The sequence below is a fragment of the Phyllobates terribilis genome, unplaced genomic scaffold, assembly GCF_046119375.1.
Source record: "Phyllobates terribilis strain yellow unplaced genomic scaffold, ASM4611937v1 Scaffold_8__6_contigs__length_399053987, whole genome shotgun sequence".
In the NCBI taxonomy this organism is placed as follows: Eukaryota; Metazoa; Chordata; class Amphibia; order Anura; family Dendrobatidae; genus Phyllobates; species Phyllobates terribilis.
In genome coordinates, this window is record NW_027362768.1 from 136,074,512 (window position 1) to 136,090,035 (window position 15,524).

A 15,524-nucleotide genomic window follows, 5' to 3' on the forward strand; every position below is an offset into this window, starting at 1 on the left:
GCACATCATAACTCTGCACTGGCTGGTCACCCAAGTAGTAAGGCGACCTTGGACCTCCTTTCTCATTGTTTTTGGTGATCAAGGTTGCGTAAGGATGTAGTTGACTTTGTGTCCTCATGTAGTGTCTGTTTGCTTTCCAAGACCCCGCATACTCGTCCGTCTGGATTTCTTTTACCATTAACCATTCCTAACCGACCATGGACTCATTTATCTATGGATTTCATTATAGATATTCCTTTGTCCTCTGGTAAAACGATTATCTTGGTTGTGGTGGATAGGTTTAGTAAAACTGTGCACTTTATTGCTTTACCTACTCTCCCTAACACTAAGACCCTGGCTCAGGTGTCTGTCACTGAGATCGCGAAGCTTCATGGGGTTCCCCCGATGTGATGTCAGATCGGGAGACCCAGTTTGTATCTAAATATTGGAGGGCATTTTGATCCCATTTAGGGATGCATCTATCCTTTTCCTTGGCATTCCATCCTCAAAGTAATGGTCAGACTGAATGCCTAAACCAAAGTTTGGAAACATACCTCAGATGTTTTGTGTCAGATAACCAGGAAAAAAGGTCCTCTTTTTTACCACTGGCTGAGTTTGCTTTATACAGTCGTCGTGGCAAGTCCACTGTTAAGTCGCCATTTTTGGTGACTTACCAGTGGACTATAGCTTCAGTAAATTCTAAACCTTCAATTCTATACCTTCTATACCACAATTCTATACCTTCAGTAAAGATGAGTCTTTAGGGGTTCCTTGGGAGGAACAATCTTCTTCTTCACTCATCTGTGTGGGAAGGGGTTCAGAACAATTTAAAAATCATCGGAGACAAATACAGGTAGCGAAAATCATTGATTCCCGTATGATTTCCCACTCTGTACAGTACCTGGTACATTGGAAAGGGTATGGTCACGAGTAGAGGATGTGGGTGCCGACATTTGAGGTTAATGCCGGTAGGTTGATATGGTCCTTTCATTTGGTCCATCCAGATAAACCCGTACCCGAGGATCCTGTGGCCTCTCGTAGAAGGGGGGGGGGGTACGGTCACGAGTGTGTCACGTTCTCCTGGGAGATCCGGGGCTAGAAAATCTTTACGTATTGTGAATCGCAGGTCTTCCATTTAGCCTGTGTGTTTTATGTCCCATATTTAATGGATTTTGTTTCCTTTGGTGCTGAAGAGGTTAATGACTTTCTATGATGGTTAAAAACATGCAGCTCCATCTCACACCTGCTCCTGATCTGGTCATTTCCGCTCTCTATAAAATCAGGCCAAGCCTTCTCTTCCTCGCCAGTGAAAGTTTACTTTCTGCTGGAGTTGCTGTGCTGAGTTGGAGATCGTGTTTTGCTGCTGGAGATTGTTGTATGCTGTTTTTGGGTGTATGCTTTTCTCCTTGACCTATTCCATTTGGTTTGTACATTCCTACCCTTCTCTATATACCTCATTGCCTATGGTGAATGTTTTGTATGTAAGTTGCTTTTCTGTTATCCCTGTTTGTCTTGCGCGTTTATACATTAGCATTGCTATCCCAGGCCTCCTGGGGGAGGGGGTGGGGACAGCTTAGGGCATAACAGGAGAATAGTAAGGCACATGGCCCAAACCTTTTCACCATCAGAGGTACCTTTGGGTGCATGGATAATTATGGCCCCAGTCCGAGGGACAGTGCAGGGCCCCTTTCCCTATATCATGTACAGTCACAGCGTGACACAAAGGGCCATGTGTTTTCTTGTGCATGCAGGAAATGCATACAGTGATATTATAGCAGAGATAGCTCACACAATGAGCAAAAGAAAAAAAAACAGTGAAGTTACCAGCACAATAATTCTAAAAACAGTGATGTCACCAACAATATGTGATTTTATTGCACTAGAATAATGCACTCAGTGATGTCACAGTAAAGAGAAAATGCACACAGTAAAATCAGAGGTTAGAGATAATCCACAGCAATGTTGCAGTGCAAGGGAAACCCACTCAGGAAAGTTACAGTGTAGTAATTATACAACCAGTGAGTTGACAGTACAGAAGAAAATAACTGTGTAATGTCATAGGAGAAGAATAATGCATAGAGTGATGTCAATAAACGAGAATCATGCATTCAGTGATGTCACTGTAAAGAGAAAATGCACATAGTAATGTTAGGAATTAGAAATAATTCACAGCGGTGTTGCAGTGCATAGAAAATCCTTACAGAACAGTAATTTATACAAGTAGTGATTTCACAGTAAAGAAATAAAAAAAGTAATATCACAGGACAAGAATAATGCACACAGTGATGTCAAATAGACAAGAATAATGCACACAGTGATGTCACAGTACATGGATAATGCACACAGTGATGTCAAATAGACAAGAATAATGCACACAGTGATGTCAAATAGACAAGAATAATACACACAGTGATGTCACAGTACAGGGAAAACACAGTGATGTCACAGTACAGGGAAAACACACAGTGATGTCACAGTACAGGGATAATAAACACAGTGATGTCACAGTACAGGTATAATAAACACAGTGATGTCACAGTACAGGGATAATACACACAGTGATGTCACAGTACAAGGATAATGCTCATGATGTCACAACATAAGGGTTATTCACACAGTAATGTTGCTTGGTACAGGAAAGTCACAAGTCAAAAGAGTTATACAACCAGTGCTTACACAGTGCAGGGATAATGCACAAGTAACATCAATAAATCATAATGCATGAATAGCACCCAGAAAAATGTCACCAGTGGCACAACAGCACAGGAAAACATTTATGGATGCCACTATACAAGTTTGATGCTTACAGTGCCACAATACACATAAAATGCATATTATTTGGCAATGACCCAGAAAGCGTGAAATTAGTCAACCAGTCCCTTTCGAACAAGCCAGAAGTGGAGCTGCCAGGACAATGAACTGCCCTGTTATCCGAAGATCATGGCTCCTTTGATATTATAAGCACATTAATTATTTATATATATTTTTTTAGAAAGATCAAAAAAATTAGGAGACTTAAACATAATTCTTTTTGCTGCACATTCCCAAAAGGAATCTGTCTGCTGGTTTCTGCTATGTAATCTGACAGCAGCATGATGTAGGAGCTGAGATCCTGATTCCAGTGATGCATCACTTAGTTTGCTGGGTGCAGCAGGTGTGACAGAATCACAGTTTTCTTTCCTGCCGATCCAGCAGATCTCTGAATGCTGAGCCCTGTATAACCCTGCCCACACCACTGATTGCTAGTCAGAGGTGGGGATGTGGTTAGACCAGGAGGCACGAGACATACAGTAGTTAGTGATAATTTCCTGCTGACACTGATTTTAAACAGCAAAACACAACCTAGTGAGTGACACATTGCTGGAAGCAGGGTCTCTGCCCCTACATCAAGCTGCTCTTAGATTACATAGCAAAAACCTGCTGACAGATTCCCTCTAATCATTGGAAAAGGCTGTTATGCCAAGATGATGCAAAAATGTTGATTAAAAAAAGGTGTAAGAAATTGATGCATACGGTATAAAATGTGTTTATGGCACTACTTTGTATATGACGCAAGGAAAAAGAGCAGATTCCGTGAAGAGATTTGTGTGCTCCATTTCTGCCAAGTTACAAGTTTAATAATGGTTCCAGTTCATCCATATTTATCATTGTTTTCTATCCCCTTCATAATTACGCCCCATTAGGATGTCAACATGTCCACTTTAGCTTAGGCTACTGGGAATGTAAAAAGCCATCTTGTATTTAAACACAAATAGTCCTAAGTAAAGAAAAGCAGTGCTATAAATAATATATAGCTATCTGTATCAAAGCCGAAAATAATATACGGTAGATTCTCGTCTGCATGCTCTAGACAGCATGTGCCAAATGACTTAGTGCAGAACATACCTTCAAATATTAGGTGTCATTTGAGGTTAGAAAAAAAGGGTCTGGAATGAAAGGGTCAAACAATGCAAGGTCAAAATAAAAGTGGGCATCCAGGGGTTAATGCAAAGAAGTCAGGAAATAGGGTAAAAAACACTAGAAAACAATCCAAGGCGCAAGTAGTATGATGTATGAATAAAGTGCACTATGCATAGCACAACACTAAACATAAATAACTACCTACAAAACCTGCGGCAGAGTTATCAATAACCTCAGTGTAGTATAGAGGTTGCAGTTTATCAATCTATCAAAAAGATGGTGACTACACAATAAAAAAGGTCCATCAAAGAAAGGAGCTCTGGGGACATCATACTGTGTATAGGGGAGCTATGACACCATCATACTTTATATAAGGGAGCTGTGGGGACATCATACTGTGTATAGGGGAGCTATGAGACCATCATACTTTACATAGGGAAACTGTGGGGACATCATACTGTGTATAGGGGAGCTATGACACCATCATACTTTACATAGGGGAACTGTGGGGACATCATACTGTGTATAGGGGAGCTATGACACCATCATACTTTATATAAGGGAGCTGTGGGGACATCATACTGTGTATAGGGGAGCTATGAGACCATCATACTTTACATAGGGGAACTGTGGGGACATCATACTGTGTATAGGGGAGCTATGACACCATCATACTTTATATAAGGGAGCTGTGAGGACATCATACTGTGTATAGGGGAGCAATGAGACCATAATACTTTACATAGGGGAGCTGTGGGGACATCATACTGTGTATAGGGGAGCTATGACACCATCATACTTTATATAAGGGAGCTGTGGGGACATCATACTGTGTATAGGGGAGCTATGAGACCATCATACTTTACATAGGGGAACTGTGGGGACACCAGACTGTGTATAGGGGAGCTATGACACCATCATACTTTATATAAGGGAGCTGTGAGGACATCATACTGTGTATAGGGGAGCAATGAGACCATCATACTTTACATAGGGGAGCTGTGGGGACATCATACTGTGTACAGGGGAGCTATGACACCATCATACTTTATATAGGGGAGCTGTGGGGACATCATACTGTGTATAGGGGAGCTATGACACCATCATACTTTATATAAGGGAGCTGTGGGGTCATCATACTGTGTATAAGGGAGCTATGACACCATCATACTTTATATAAGGGAGCTGTGAGGACATCATACTATGTATAGGGGAGCAATGAGACCATCATACTTTACATAGGGGAGCTGTGGGGACATCATACTGTGTATAGGGGAGCTATGACACCATCATACTTTATATAAGAGAGCTGTGGGGACATCATACTGTGTATAGGGGAGCTATGACACCATCATACTTTATATAGGGGAGCTGTGGGGACATCATACTGTGTATAGGGGAGCTATGACACCATCATACTTTATATAGGGGAGCTGTGGGGACATCATACTGTGTTTCAAATGGAGAGTAGAAGTATACTAGCACCAATCCTACAAGATTAATTATTCTCTAAGTGTCAGCAGTTACCTCAGATCTAGGATGGTGGTGCATATGCTGTAGTTTTAACCGTGCATAGAAAATGAAAAAGCAGCACTCACCAGATCTTCTTGGCTTAAAAGTCCTTTATTCCATCATGTGTGGACAATTTTAGGAAAACATGCGGCATTCAGGTAAAAAAGTGGGAGTATAAGCAGAGGAGGGGAGAGTGGGAGGACGAGGTCCGTTCCGCGTCTGGCTGACACTTGTACGGGTCCTGTCTGGAGAAGTTGTCATGTTGGTCTGTAAGCTGTAAGTCACCCTCTGTAACTGCACTGTAATCTCTTATATGTTCGTCAGCACTGGCACATCGGTATTTGTCTATGTGTAGAGATTTCTTTCCGGCAACAGAACGGTCATCTGCTGAGGTTCCCCTACATCCACAATTAGGACGAGCCACCATAGTTGTAATCAGGGTTACAGGTTAGGATCCCACTCAGATGTTTTGCTCTCCCCCTTCCTGAACTGAACCCCTAGCTACATTTCTGAAGGTGGCGGTTTGGGTGCCTGGGAAGCTGACAGGTTCCCTTTAACAGATAATTGCAGCTTATACACTACACTCAATATTAAAATGTTATACAGTAGCTCCCTCTAGTGGCAACTACAGACAGCTGGGTGCATCATCATTTGGACATTACTTTGTCTTTAATAGGAACTTGACTTGTCATCAGTCTTCCCAATCTGGACTAAAGCCACCACCTTTAACACCTCTTTTACTGCAGTTTAGCAAACTGTATATAATCCCACAATCACCCCCTGCATATCCCAATAAATAGAGGAGGAGCTGAGCAAGAAAAAAACGCCCATCGGACATGACCGCAACGTATGGAGAAATTATAAGTAATATTTTTTGGGATATGCAGGAGAGGTTGGGGGCTTATATACAGCTTGCAGGACTGGGTAAAAGAAGAGTTAACGGTATAAATAATAATAATAATTATGGTGTTGGTTTTAGTTTATATTGGGAAACCCTGGTTACAGGTTCCCTTTGACTCTATGTCTACACTTAAAGAAAATAAACTCCTACCTGTATAAAAATATATTTTTCAATACTTTTTTCCCAAGGAATCAATTATTTCATGCAGGAGCTGTATGAAGCCATTGAAACCATTGGTTCTTCTGGTTTCCTCCTTAATAAATTATTCATCCAGTTATATTATCATAATATCCTGAGTATTAGTAAGGGTCTCAGCTCCCACCCACCCATCTTATCTTCTGACTTACAGCAATGACATTTATAAATATCACAAAATATTATTTTTTTTTCCCCTATGAATAAATCACAGCTGTGTGACTTTTCCTAAAATGAAACATTAAAGGTACACGGGTTGGAAACAAGGCCTTGCTGGAAACAGTGCATCTACAATTATAATGACATTTCTTTGCACAAGATTAACAGCAAGAGGAATTTAATAAGTGTCCTTCCCCGTGTGATTATTACATATTAATATTTGTACAGCTGTCATCACTTGCACATTCGGTAAGAAGACAGAAAAAATATTCAGTAGAACAACTGGGTTTTATTTAGAGCTATTTAACGGTGGATAATGAAGCATTTTCTGGGAGGTTTATTAAATGTCTCCCCAATTCTAGAAGACATTCCGCTGTAGAATGTGACCGGCTCCATAGGAAATAATGGTGAGGGCAGCCGTGTTATTCCTGCTTATTGATCAATTACTTTGACAATATCAACAAGACATTTGTAAGTACAAATAAAGGTAGAAGAATGCACATCCCCAGCTAACAATGAATTAAACATGGTTTTATCCTTTGGGTTCTTCTTTTCTTTTATTATTTATAGCATCTGCCCTGTAGATGGCAGACAACAAACTATGTTTCTGTAGACTTCTAAAATAAAGCTCTTATCAGAATATCATTTTTCTGCTTTTGCTTTTTCAAGCTCTGAATCTTAAGAGACTTGGAAAAAAAATCATATTTGTCAATTCAATATTCAGTTTGGATGAAATTTATTTATTTCTTCTATTTTATTTATTTTTTCTTTATTTAATATATATTTACTAGGGAAACGCATTCTACAAATAGTTCTGTAAATGTATTTACACCTTCGGATGCTATGTTGTTGTTTTTTTTTATATACTGGTGAATATTACAAAATGTACAATGTAAAGGGAAAACAAACCAAGCTTATTTTTATTGTTATGGCATATCAGTCATCTGCAAAAATCAGTCATTCCTTTTAATCAACCTTCTATGAACTATAACAGAAAAATACCAAAATATTCTATATCAATGCTTGCTGTGTTTGGTATAAACAATACTTCACCACACTTAAAGGGTTTGTCTGATTGTATATTTTTTGGAGTGCACTGCTGCACTGCCTCTCAGCTTCCGGCTCTGCAGGGAACGGTGCGCTCCTGAAGACTGACAGTTTGGATCTGTGGCATGGTTGTTTCTCTGGTCTGAATTGAGCACTCACTAAGGCTGCTAGAAAAGACAGCTTTGCCTCTGCAACATGGGAAATGCGTTGGGGGACTCAATCTGGTTGGCTTCAGAGTGGCATAAGGAGGCTGTAAAACATAAGTGGTGCATGCTCCTTATCTAGGTTACCGGCCTCTCTAAGACCGCAGGGTGGCAGGTAACAGAGGCAATGAGCTACCTATACACTATAGAATTAAAAATGACTCTGTTCTTGAGAATGGAGAGGGTTTTTAATAAGAAGTAAATTGCAAAGTTGCTTGTTGCTAGTTCAGCGCGAGTTGAGAGACAATGATGGGAGATGTATTCAGCTGCCGCTGTTTACATGCTGTATAAATGAAGAATTAAATTAAATAAATCGTGTGGGCTCCTGCTGATTATTCTTAACCAACAGAGGGAAAGCCACCCGCTGGGGGTGGATATTACTAGCCAGGGAAAGGGCCATTAGCTAAAAATATTCCCTCGCTGTTAATAACAGCTCACAGCTGTTTGATTAGCGTTTACTGGCTAGATTACAAAAGGCACCCCAGAAAAAAATTGATGTAAGATCCCCCTATAAATTCTACCCAGCAAAGGCTAAACAGACAGCTGTGGGATGATATTAATAGCTAGGGAAGGGGCCATGGATACTAGCTAATATCATCAGCCCTCAGCAACCCCAGAAATGGCACATCTTATATCATCTGGCGCTTAGCCTCAGCTCTTTTCACTTGCCTTGGTGCGGTGGCAAGTGAGGTAATAGGGTTGGGGTTCATGTTAGCCTTGTATTGGCAGCTGACATGAAGCCCAGGGGTTAGTAATGGAGAGGTGTCTATAAGACGCCCCCATTACTAACCCCATAGTAATTTTTTTTTAAATAAACACAGCTTGAAAACAATCCTTTATTTGAAATAAAAGTCCACACCCTGTTTTACACATTGATTTAAAAATAAAAAACACAATTATACTCACCTTAACACCTAATCCATTGAAGCCATTGTCCCCTGTAAAAACACAGAAAATAAAAAGCTAATTTATACTCATCTTAATGCCTAATACAATGAAGCCATTGTCCTTTGTAAAAAAAAATACTAAAAAGCAACCACATTTCTCACCTGTACGAAGTGGAAATAATCCATACTGTCTCACGCCGTAAACCATCTGTGCGACATGAGCTCTTCAGCATGAACAGTGGCATGATGCCACCGTTCATACTGAAAAGCATGGGAGAATGAGCCGAAGTGAGTGGGCCTGTGAACTGCGCTGACCTCAGTGAGATCACCACCAGCACCGTGGAAAAAAAATCTGACGGTGTTGTTCTGCGCTCAGTGAGTTCACCGCAGTTCATCGTGAGAATTTTTTTTTCTCATGGTGCTAGTGGTGGTCTCACTGAGGTGACCACAGTTCAGGGGCCCGCTCGCTGGAGCTCACTTTATTTAATTTTTCATTTTACACAGCATATACACAGCGGCTGCTGAATACATCATCTTCTGCTTGCACTGATCTCATCGCGAGCAGGGGACAATGATGAGAGCTGCCTTCAGCAGCCAGTGCCGGGAAACAGCGTGAACTGTAACTCTGATTCCCAGGCGCCGGTACGTGTCACACTGATGACACATGGATGCACGCATTTTGGGCATGCTGCGCAAAAAACCTGACATGTCTACAGATTTCTCACACAGATACACGGTTTGTGTGAAAAATCTGACATATGCGCACACCCATTAAATACAATGGGTGTGCGTATGTCTGTATTTGCAGGCCTTAAAAAACGGACCGCATACGGACATACAAGGCGGACGTATGCCCACGATAGGTTTTTGACGTTGCATATTTTTGCTTTGTTAAAAATTGCAGCGTCTTATAGTTCCAGTAAAGTGGATGGGATTTATGAAAATCTCATGCCCTCCGTGCTTTTTTTTTTACGCAGCATAAACTGAACTGCGGTGCAACTTTCAAATCTGCAACATGTCAATTGCTCTTGTGGGTACACTGCGTTTTATGTGCGGACTTGCCCCATAAACTTGCATTACATGCAGAAAATCCGCAGGTAAAAATCACACATACATTTTGAATGCATTATCGCATAGGAAATGAATGTAATACACATGACTGTATGAATAAAGTTTTGTAGTATTAAAAACAAAGCAGCTTTGTTTAAAACATGAGATAAGAAAAGGAGACAAAAACTGCATCGCCAAAAACATGATAAAAACACATGCAAAAAAACACAAGTATCCTAATTTACATAATAGATGCAGAAAATCTGCAACATCAAAACATCACCAAAAGCTCATTGTGGGAACGTAACCTGAAGGAAACCACTGCAAAAATGGACTTGAGTTGTGCTCTTGGACTATTTCATTTTCCCATGGATTCTCAGTTCTGGGAGCATTTACTATTACTCAGCCATTAGCTAGGGGAACAGGAAAAGGACCCACTGACAAATAATCTCACCTTCTATACGTCGAATCAGGAAAAGGGCACTGATTTTTGCAGGTTTTTTGCTATATAATCAAAGAGCAGCATGATGTAGGGGCTAAGACCCTGATTTTAGCAATGTGTCACCTTCTGGGCTGCATGCTATCATTTTGATACAATCACTGTTTTCTCTGCTGATCTAGCAGTGTTCCAAATGCTGAGTGCTGTATAACCCCGCCCACACCACTGATTGGCTGCTTTCTGTGTAAACTTTAAATAAACAGAAGCTGTCAATCAGTGTTGGGGGTGGGGTAACACAGCAGCAGGACTAGGAGGCTCATGCCAGCTGGTCCTGCCATGATAATCTCTTGGTGATAAAACACAGATTTATTGAAACAGCAGCACACAGCCCAGTAAGTGACACGTATCTGGAATCAGGATCCCAGGCCCCTACATCAGGCTGCTCTTAGATTACAAAGAAACTGCTGATAGATTCCCTTTAAGAAAAGTAAAATGTACTTTAAAAATGCAAAATTTTGATGTATAGAGCGTCTGGAATCACGATGCTCTAAAACGAAATGATATAAGATAAAAATATAACTGAATGATGTAATTAATATAATAACTAAGGAAATAATGGTAGTAAAAATGATAGAAAGTTTATGTATGTCACGTACAACCATTCTGGAGCCACTTAAACAATGAATGTCACTTTGCAATTTTCTCTGTCACTAATTCTATTGCTGTTACACCACATCTTTCAGTATGGGCAGCGCAAGCAGTAAATAAGTTAAACAGCTAATAAAATATAAATTATATGTATGAAAAAAACAATCCATGGACAATTCCCCAACCTGCCAGACGGGCCCTAATTAGCTGCTAATAGATGTCTGCTGTTGGCTTGCATAATGCTGTTCTTGGCACTAAAACCTATTTATCATGAAAATAAACATAGGCTATTTACATGGGCATAGGAATAAGCAAAAGTGACTGTTTGATGTGCGGACACAAGGTCAAATTGGGTGAGATGCAGGAAGATGAGGCTAATGAATCTGATGGGCCGGTCGTGCTGAGATTCCTAAGAGATCCCAACCCTACAAAGTATCCTGATCATTGTGCTAACAGTTCTGTAGGAAGCAATGCTCTCAGGGGAGAATATTCCATGCAATGAAACATGACATACCCATCAAGATACGATAACAAGCCTAGCAAGATCCGATAACAGATTTTCTTTCCAAACTATGACTAACTAAAGATCCTCGTGACTTTCCTATAATGAGTTTGTATGCTATTGAAATAATTTTTCTTTATGAATAAAGTAAGAAGAGGCCCAAGGTTTCCTTTTCTTGGGTCAATGATTCAGTTAAAGGGATATTCCCATGTTCCTTTAAAATAAAGGAATAAATAAACTTTACTTTATCAGTAGTGGCCAAACTTGAGCCATGCTTACAAGATCTTTTCATGCTCTGGAGCTGGATGGGTCGCAGGAGTTCACTGTTAACTCAAGATCTGTAGAGGGTAGAGGCGGACATACCATTGGTGCAACCTGTGCAGCCCAAGAGGTAAGGAGGCCCCTTTCCACCTCAAGGCAGGCGAAATTGTGCACTATGAAGAGCTATTGGACTGTAATGGACCCATATACTGTTCTTGCACAGGGGTCCTTTTCTGTCTGTGTCCTCCAGTCAGTCGTACAGGGTCAATACCACCGCTTTCCTCCAATGGCGTCTCATATATTATGGTAGAGTGCACAGTTCAGGACAGCAGCGCAATGATGTTGGCTTGAATCAAGCAGGTCCGAATCTAGCCTCAATCAAGCAGAAGCGCACCGCCCCTGGGAAGCAGGAATCCGGGAGGCAGAGGAGTAGCACACTCCTCCTGAAAAATTTGGGGTAACTCCTTTAAGTGTCCCTCCATTTAACACGCATGTCTCAGTGCTCATGCCTTACTGGCCCTCCTCCAATCTACACCAGTAAACTGGCCTTCCATGACTGGAAATCTTCATTCAGTATAGGATAGGTCTACCTGATCTCCAGTATGTCCATGCACACTATCCACAGCAATATCCTCTGTAAATTACACCCATCCGGGTCATGTATTATGCTAAGACATACATATTGAATGAGATTATCTTGCATTTCCCTCCTTCAATGTCAGCCCGTCCTTCGAGTACAACTATGTGGTGCAGTTAACCAAATACATTTTCTTCATGTTTCCCCTGATACAAACTACTAAAGCCAAACACTGGTTAAATAAATTACGGTTTCTTAATAGGATGGATGACTTGGCTAAGTAATCATTGTCCCTAACAATTTCTGGTTCTGCAAATATTTGTTTTGCAAGTACATAGCATGGGAGAATTTACTACGCTGGCAAGAGTAATGACATTTATAATATACAGCATATAAATGGGAACCCAGCTACGAGGGAACAAATCAGCTCTGAAGCTAGAGATCCACATGGACAACTGGATTTGAGGTAAGATCCCGTCGGTTTTAGCGAGCTCTACCTTGTGGTCGCTGCATGAAACCAGAATTAAATTCTATAAATATGGCTTTTTCTACTATATAAAATTATTTCAGATCACTAAGAGAAAGATTTGACAGAAAACCTTGAACAAGAAACCTTATAGTGAACTTTTTGCTGTTGACAAATCAACTTAGCAAGAGGCCACCTATTTTTTTCGCACACGTGCCTCCTTCTATGTTCGGCACTTGCTTGAAACATTATCATGGTCAGTAGAGTTGAGCAAAAAGATTGGTAAGACCTTGGTCTGGCATCCAAGTCAGTAATCCGCTTCGCTGACTTGTGTAAACTACCTTAGACGGCACTTAAATGTTGGCATCCTGGGTGGCTCTTGTAATTTCTATGGCTCACGTGAAGCAACATGAAATCGCAAGAGGTGTCCAGGATACCGGTATTTGGATGAGATGAAGAAGTATGTATGGAGTACTCTAACAGATGCCAGACCAAGGTTCCGCAAATCTTTTTTTCTCAACTCTCATGGTCAGTTGTCTGTTTAAAGAAATGTCTCTGATGAAATAAAATTTTAATGACACGCACGAGGGGCGATTCATCAAGACCAGCGATTCTCTCAGCGGTCTTGATGAGGGGGTGTTTTGGAGCAGATGTTCCTGATTCATTAAAGTGGTTGTCCACTACTAGGACAACCCCTTCTTGAACTAAATGTTTGGTCCCAATAAAATAAAAAACCTATACTCACCTCCGGTGCCAGCGTCGTTCCAGTGGTATCAGTACTCAGGGTCCCGGGGCTTTGATGCGGTGGATTGACGTGGTGCCTGGCGCACAATCAGCGCTGGAGTCACCGTCCCCGCCTTCGTACAAACTGATCAAATCAAAACCCCAGGACCACGAGTGCTGACACCGCTGGAACGGCCTCAGAACCGGTGGTGAATATAGGTTTTTTTGATTTTATGTTTTTTTTGCAGATTTTTCCATGTGCATGCTATATGGAAACAACAAGCATCTACCCAAACGTGGATCAGACCAATTGAATATATCTAACCTACCTGTGGACCTATGACAGTTCAGACTGCAAATTCATGGCTGAAACCTGAGATTTCTTCAAGACAGGAAAACACTGTGTGAATATACACTTAATCACTACTGTCCAGGGTCATGGTGGCGCCTCTTGATCATAAGAAGACACCAGTATTATAAATGGCACAGGAACGACAGATCTGTAGCTAGGTATTCTTTAACCATAAGTAAAGCACCAGTTTCTACCCTTCTCCTGTATCTAAACAGCATGCTCATAGTATCTTGTTGCTGCTGCCCTTGGCATCCAGTACATTGGGCACATACCCCTTCAGCTCTTCCCTAGCTATACCTCTATGGTGGATGGGGGCCACGTTGCAAATTATACATTGGGACCCAGAAGATATAAGTTACATGTCTGCAATTTAAAACAGCTCAAATGCAATTTCTACTTATTTCCATCTACTAAATAAAGAGATATTATAAGATCACTGTGCCTTTAAGTGAAACAGTTGAAAATATCTGAAATGAAAGCATTTTAATAAAGCACACACTACCTTATTTCATTAAATATGTATTAAACCTCTGAATATGGATGCTTTCCTCTCCTCTGTGTACTGACAAAACGTTTATTTTTAAATTAGCTGTTCTGGTGCAAATGCGATTTATTCTGACCCCGTCCTGGTATGAAGGTATTAAGAATGAAGGTGAAGTGTATTTGTATGTAATATATATGAGACTCATTGGAATGAAAATTTATTTGGAAAATATGTAATTAAATCATTTGAGACTTACTATGAAAATACTTTCCTTTTTTCCCCAGATGGAATAATAGCAATTTTCTGTTTGTTGTATTTGAAAATAACCCATTATAGGAAATTCTTAGAAATAAATTGATCTGGTTTATATTAATATAAGCACACAGCCTACACATATTGGAACCTATCCAGATGAAAGAATATTTACAAATGTCCACTGGTTTATTAAAAACACCATCATTATCAGGACCCTAATCCCCATCGATCAGAGACATTTTTCATCCCCTATAACATACTAAAATAATTTTTACCCTTTAAGTTTATATATGGACCCAATGTAGTAAAAAAAGTAAGAAATATTACATAGCAAACACTAACCTATCGATCTTCCACTGCTCTTCCATCCCATTGGCGTTTTACCAGCCGGTCTCTTCTTCACTTCCGGTGTAGTCAACATGTGACTGTACTGCAGCCAATCAAACACCAACCAGGCCAAAAGAGCGAAGGAGACCGGTGGGGGACATGACCAGTGGGATGGAGGGCTAATGATGGATCGATAGGTGAGTATATACTATTTATTTTTTCTTTATCACACTGTGGATAAATGTAAAATTAAAGAAAAGGGTGGAAATCCCATATAAATGCCTATTCACAAATGGACAAGTTATAGTCTACCAATGTATAGGTGATAATAATAACGTGCTGTTCACTGGAGGTCTGACCACTGGGACCTTCACCGATCACAAGAGCGAGGCTCTGAAATTGCCCGCTAGAATGAAGAGGTGGCTACGCATATGCACCAGCTCTCCATTCATTGTTTATGGGAGTGCCAATATAGCCAAGCTCTGTATTCAGCTATCTGAGGCATTCCCTTGATTCACACGTCACACACTCTGGCCAGCAGGATGAGTGTATTTGGCCCGCAACGCTGGCAGGTCCCCTGCCCGGCATCACACTTTCAACTGCATTGGCATCCTGGCACATTGGGCCATACACTTTTACATAACATATTATATTATT

The 15,524-nt window shown here is 40.7% G+C and overlaps 1 long non-coding RNA gene across 1 annotated transcript; it reads left to right on the forward strand.

The window, feature by feature from the left end:
• Positions 1–5,561: 5,561 nt before the first annotated feature.
• LOC141156421 (uncharacterized) lies at positions 5,562–14,263 on the forward strand. The gene is made up of 3 exons (XR_012247612.1): positions 5,562–5,667; positions 12,592–12,726; positions 13,698–14,263. It is a non-coding gene; the product is annotated as an uncharacterized lncRNA (long non-coding RNA).
• Positions 14,264–15,524: the final 1,261 nt, after the last annotated feature.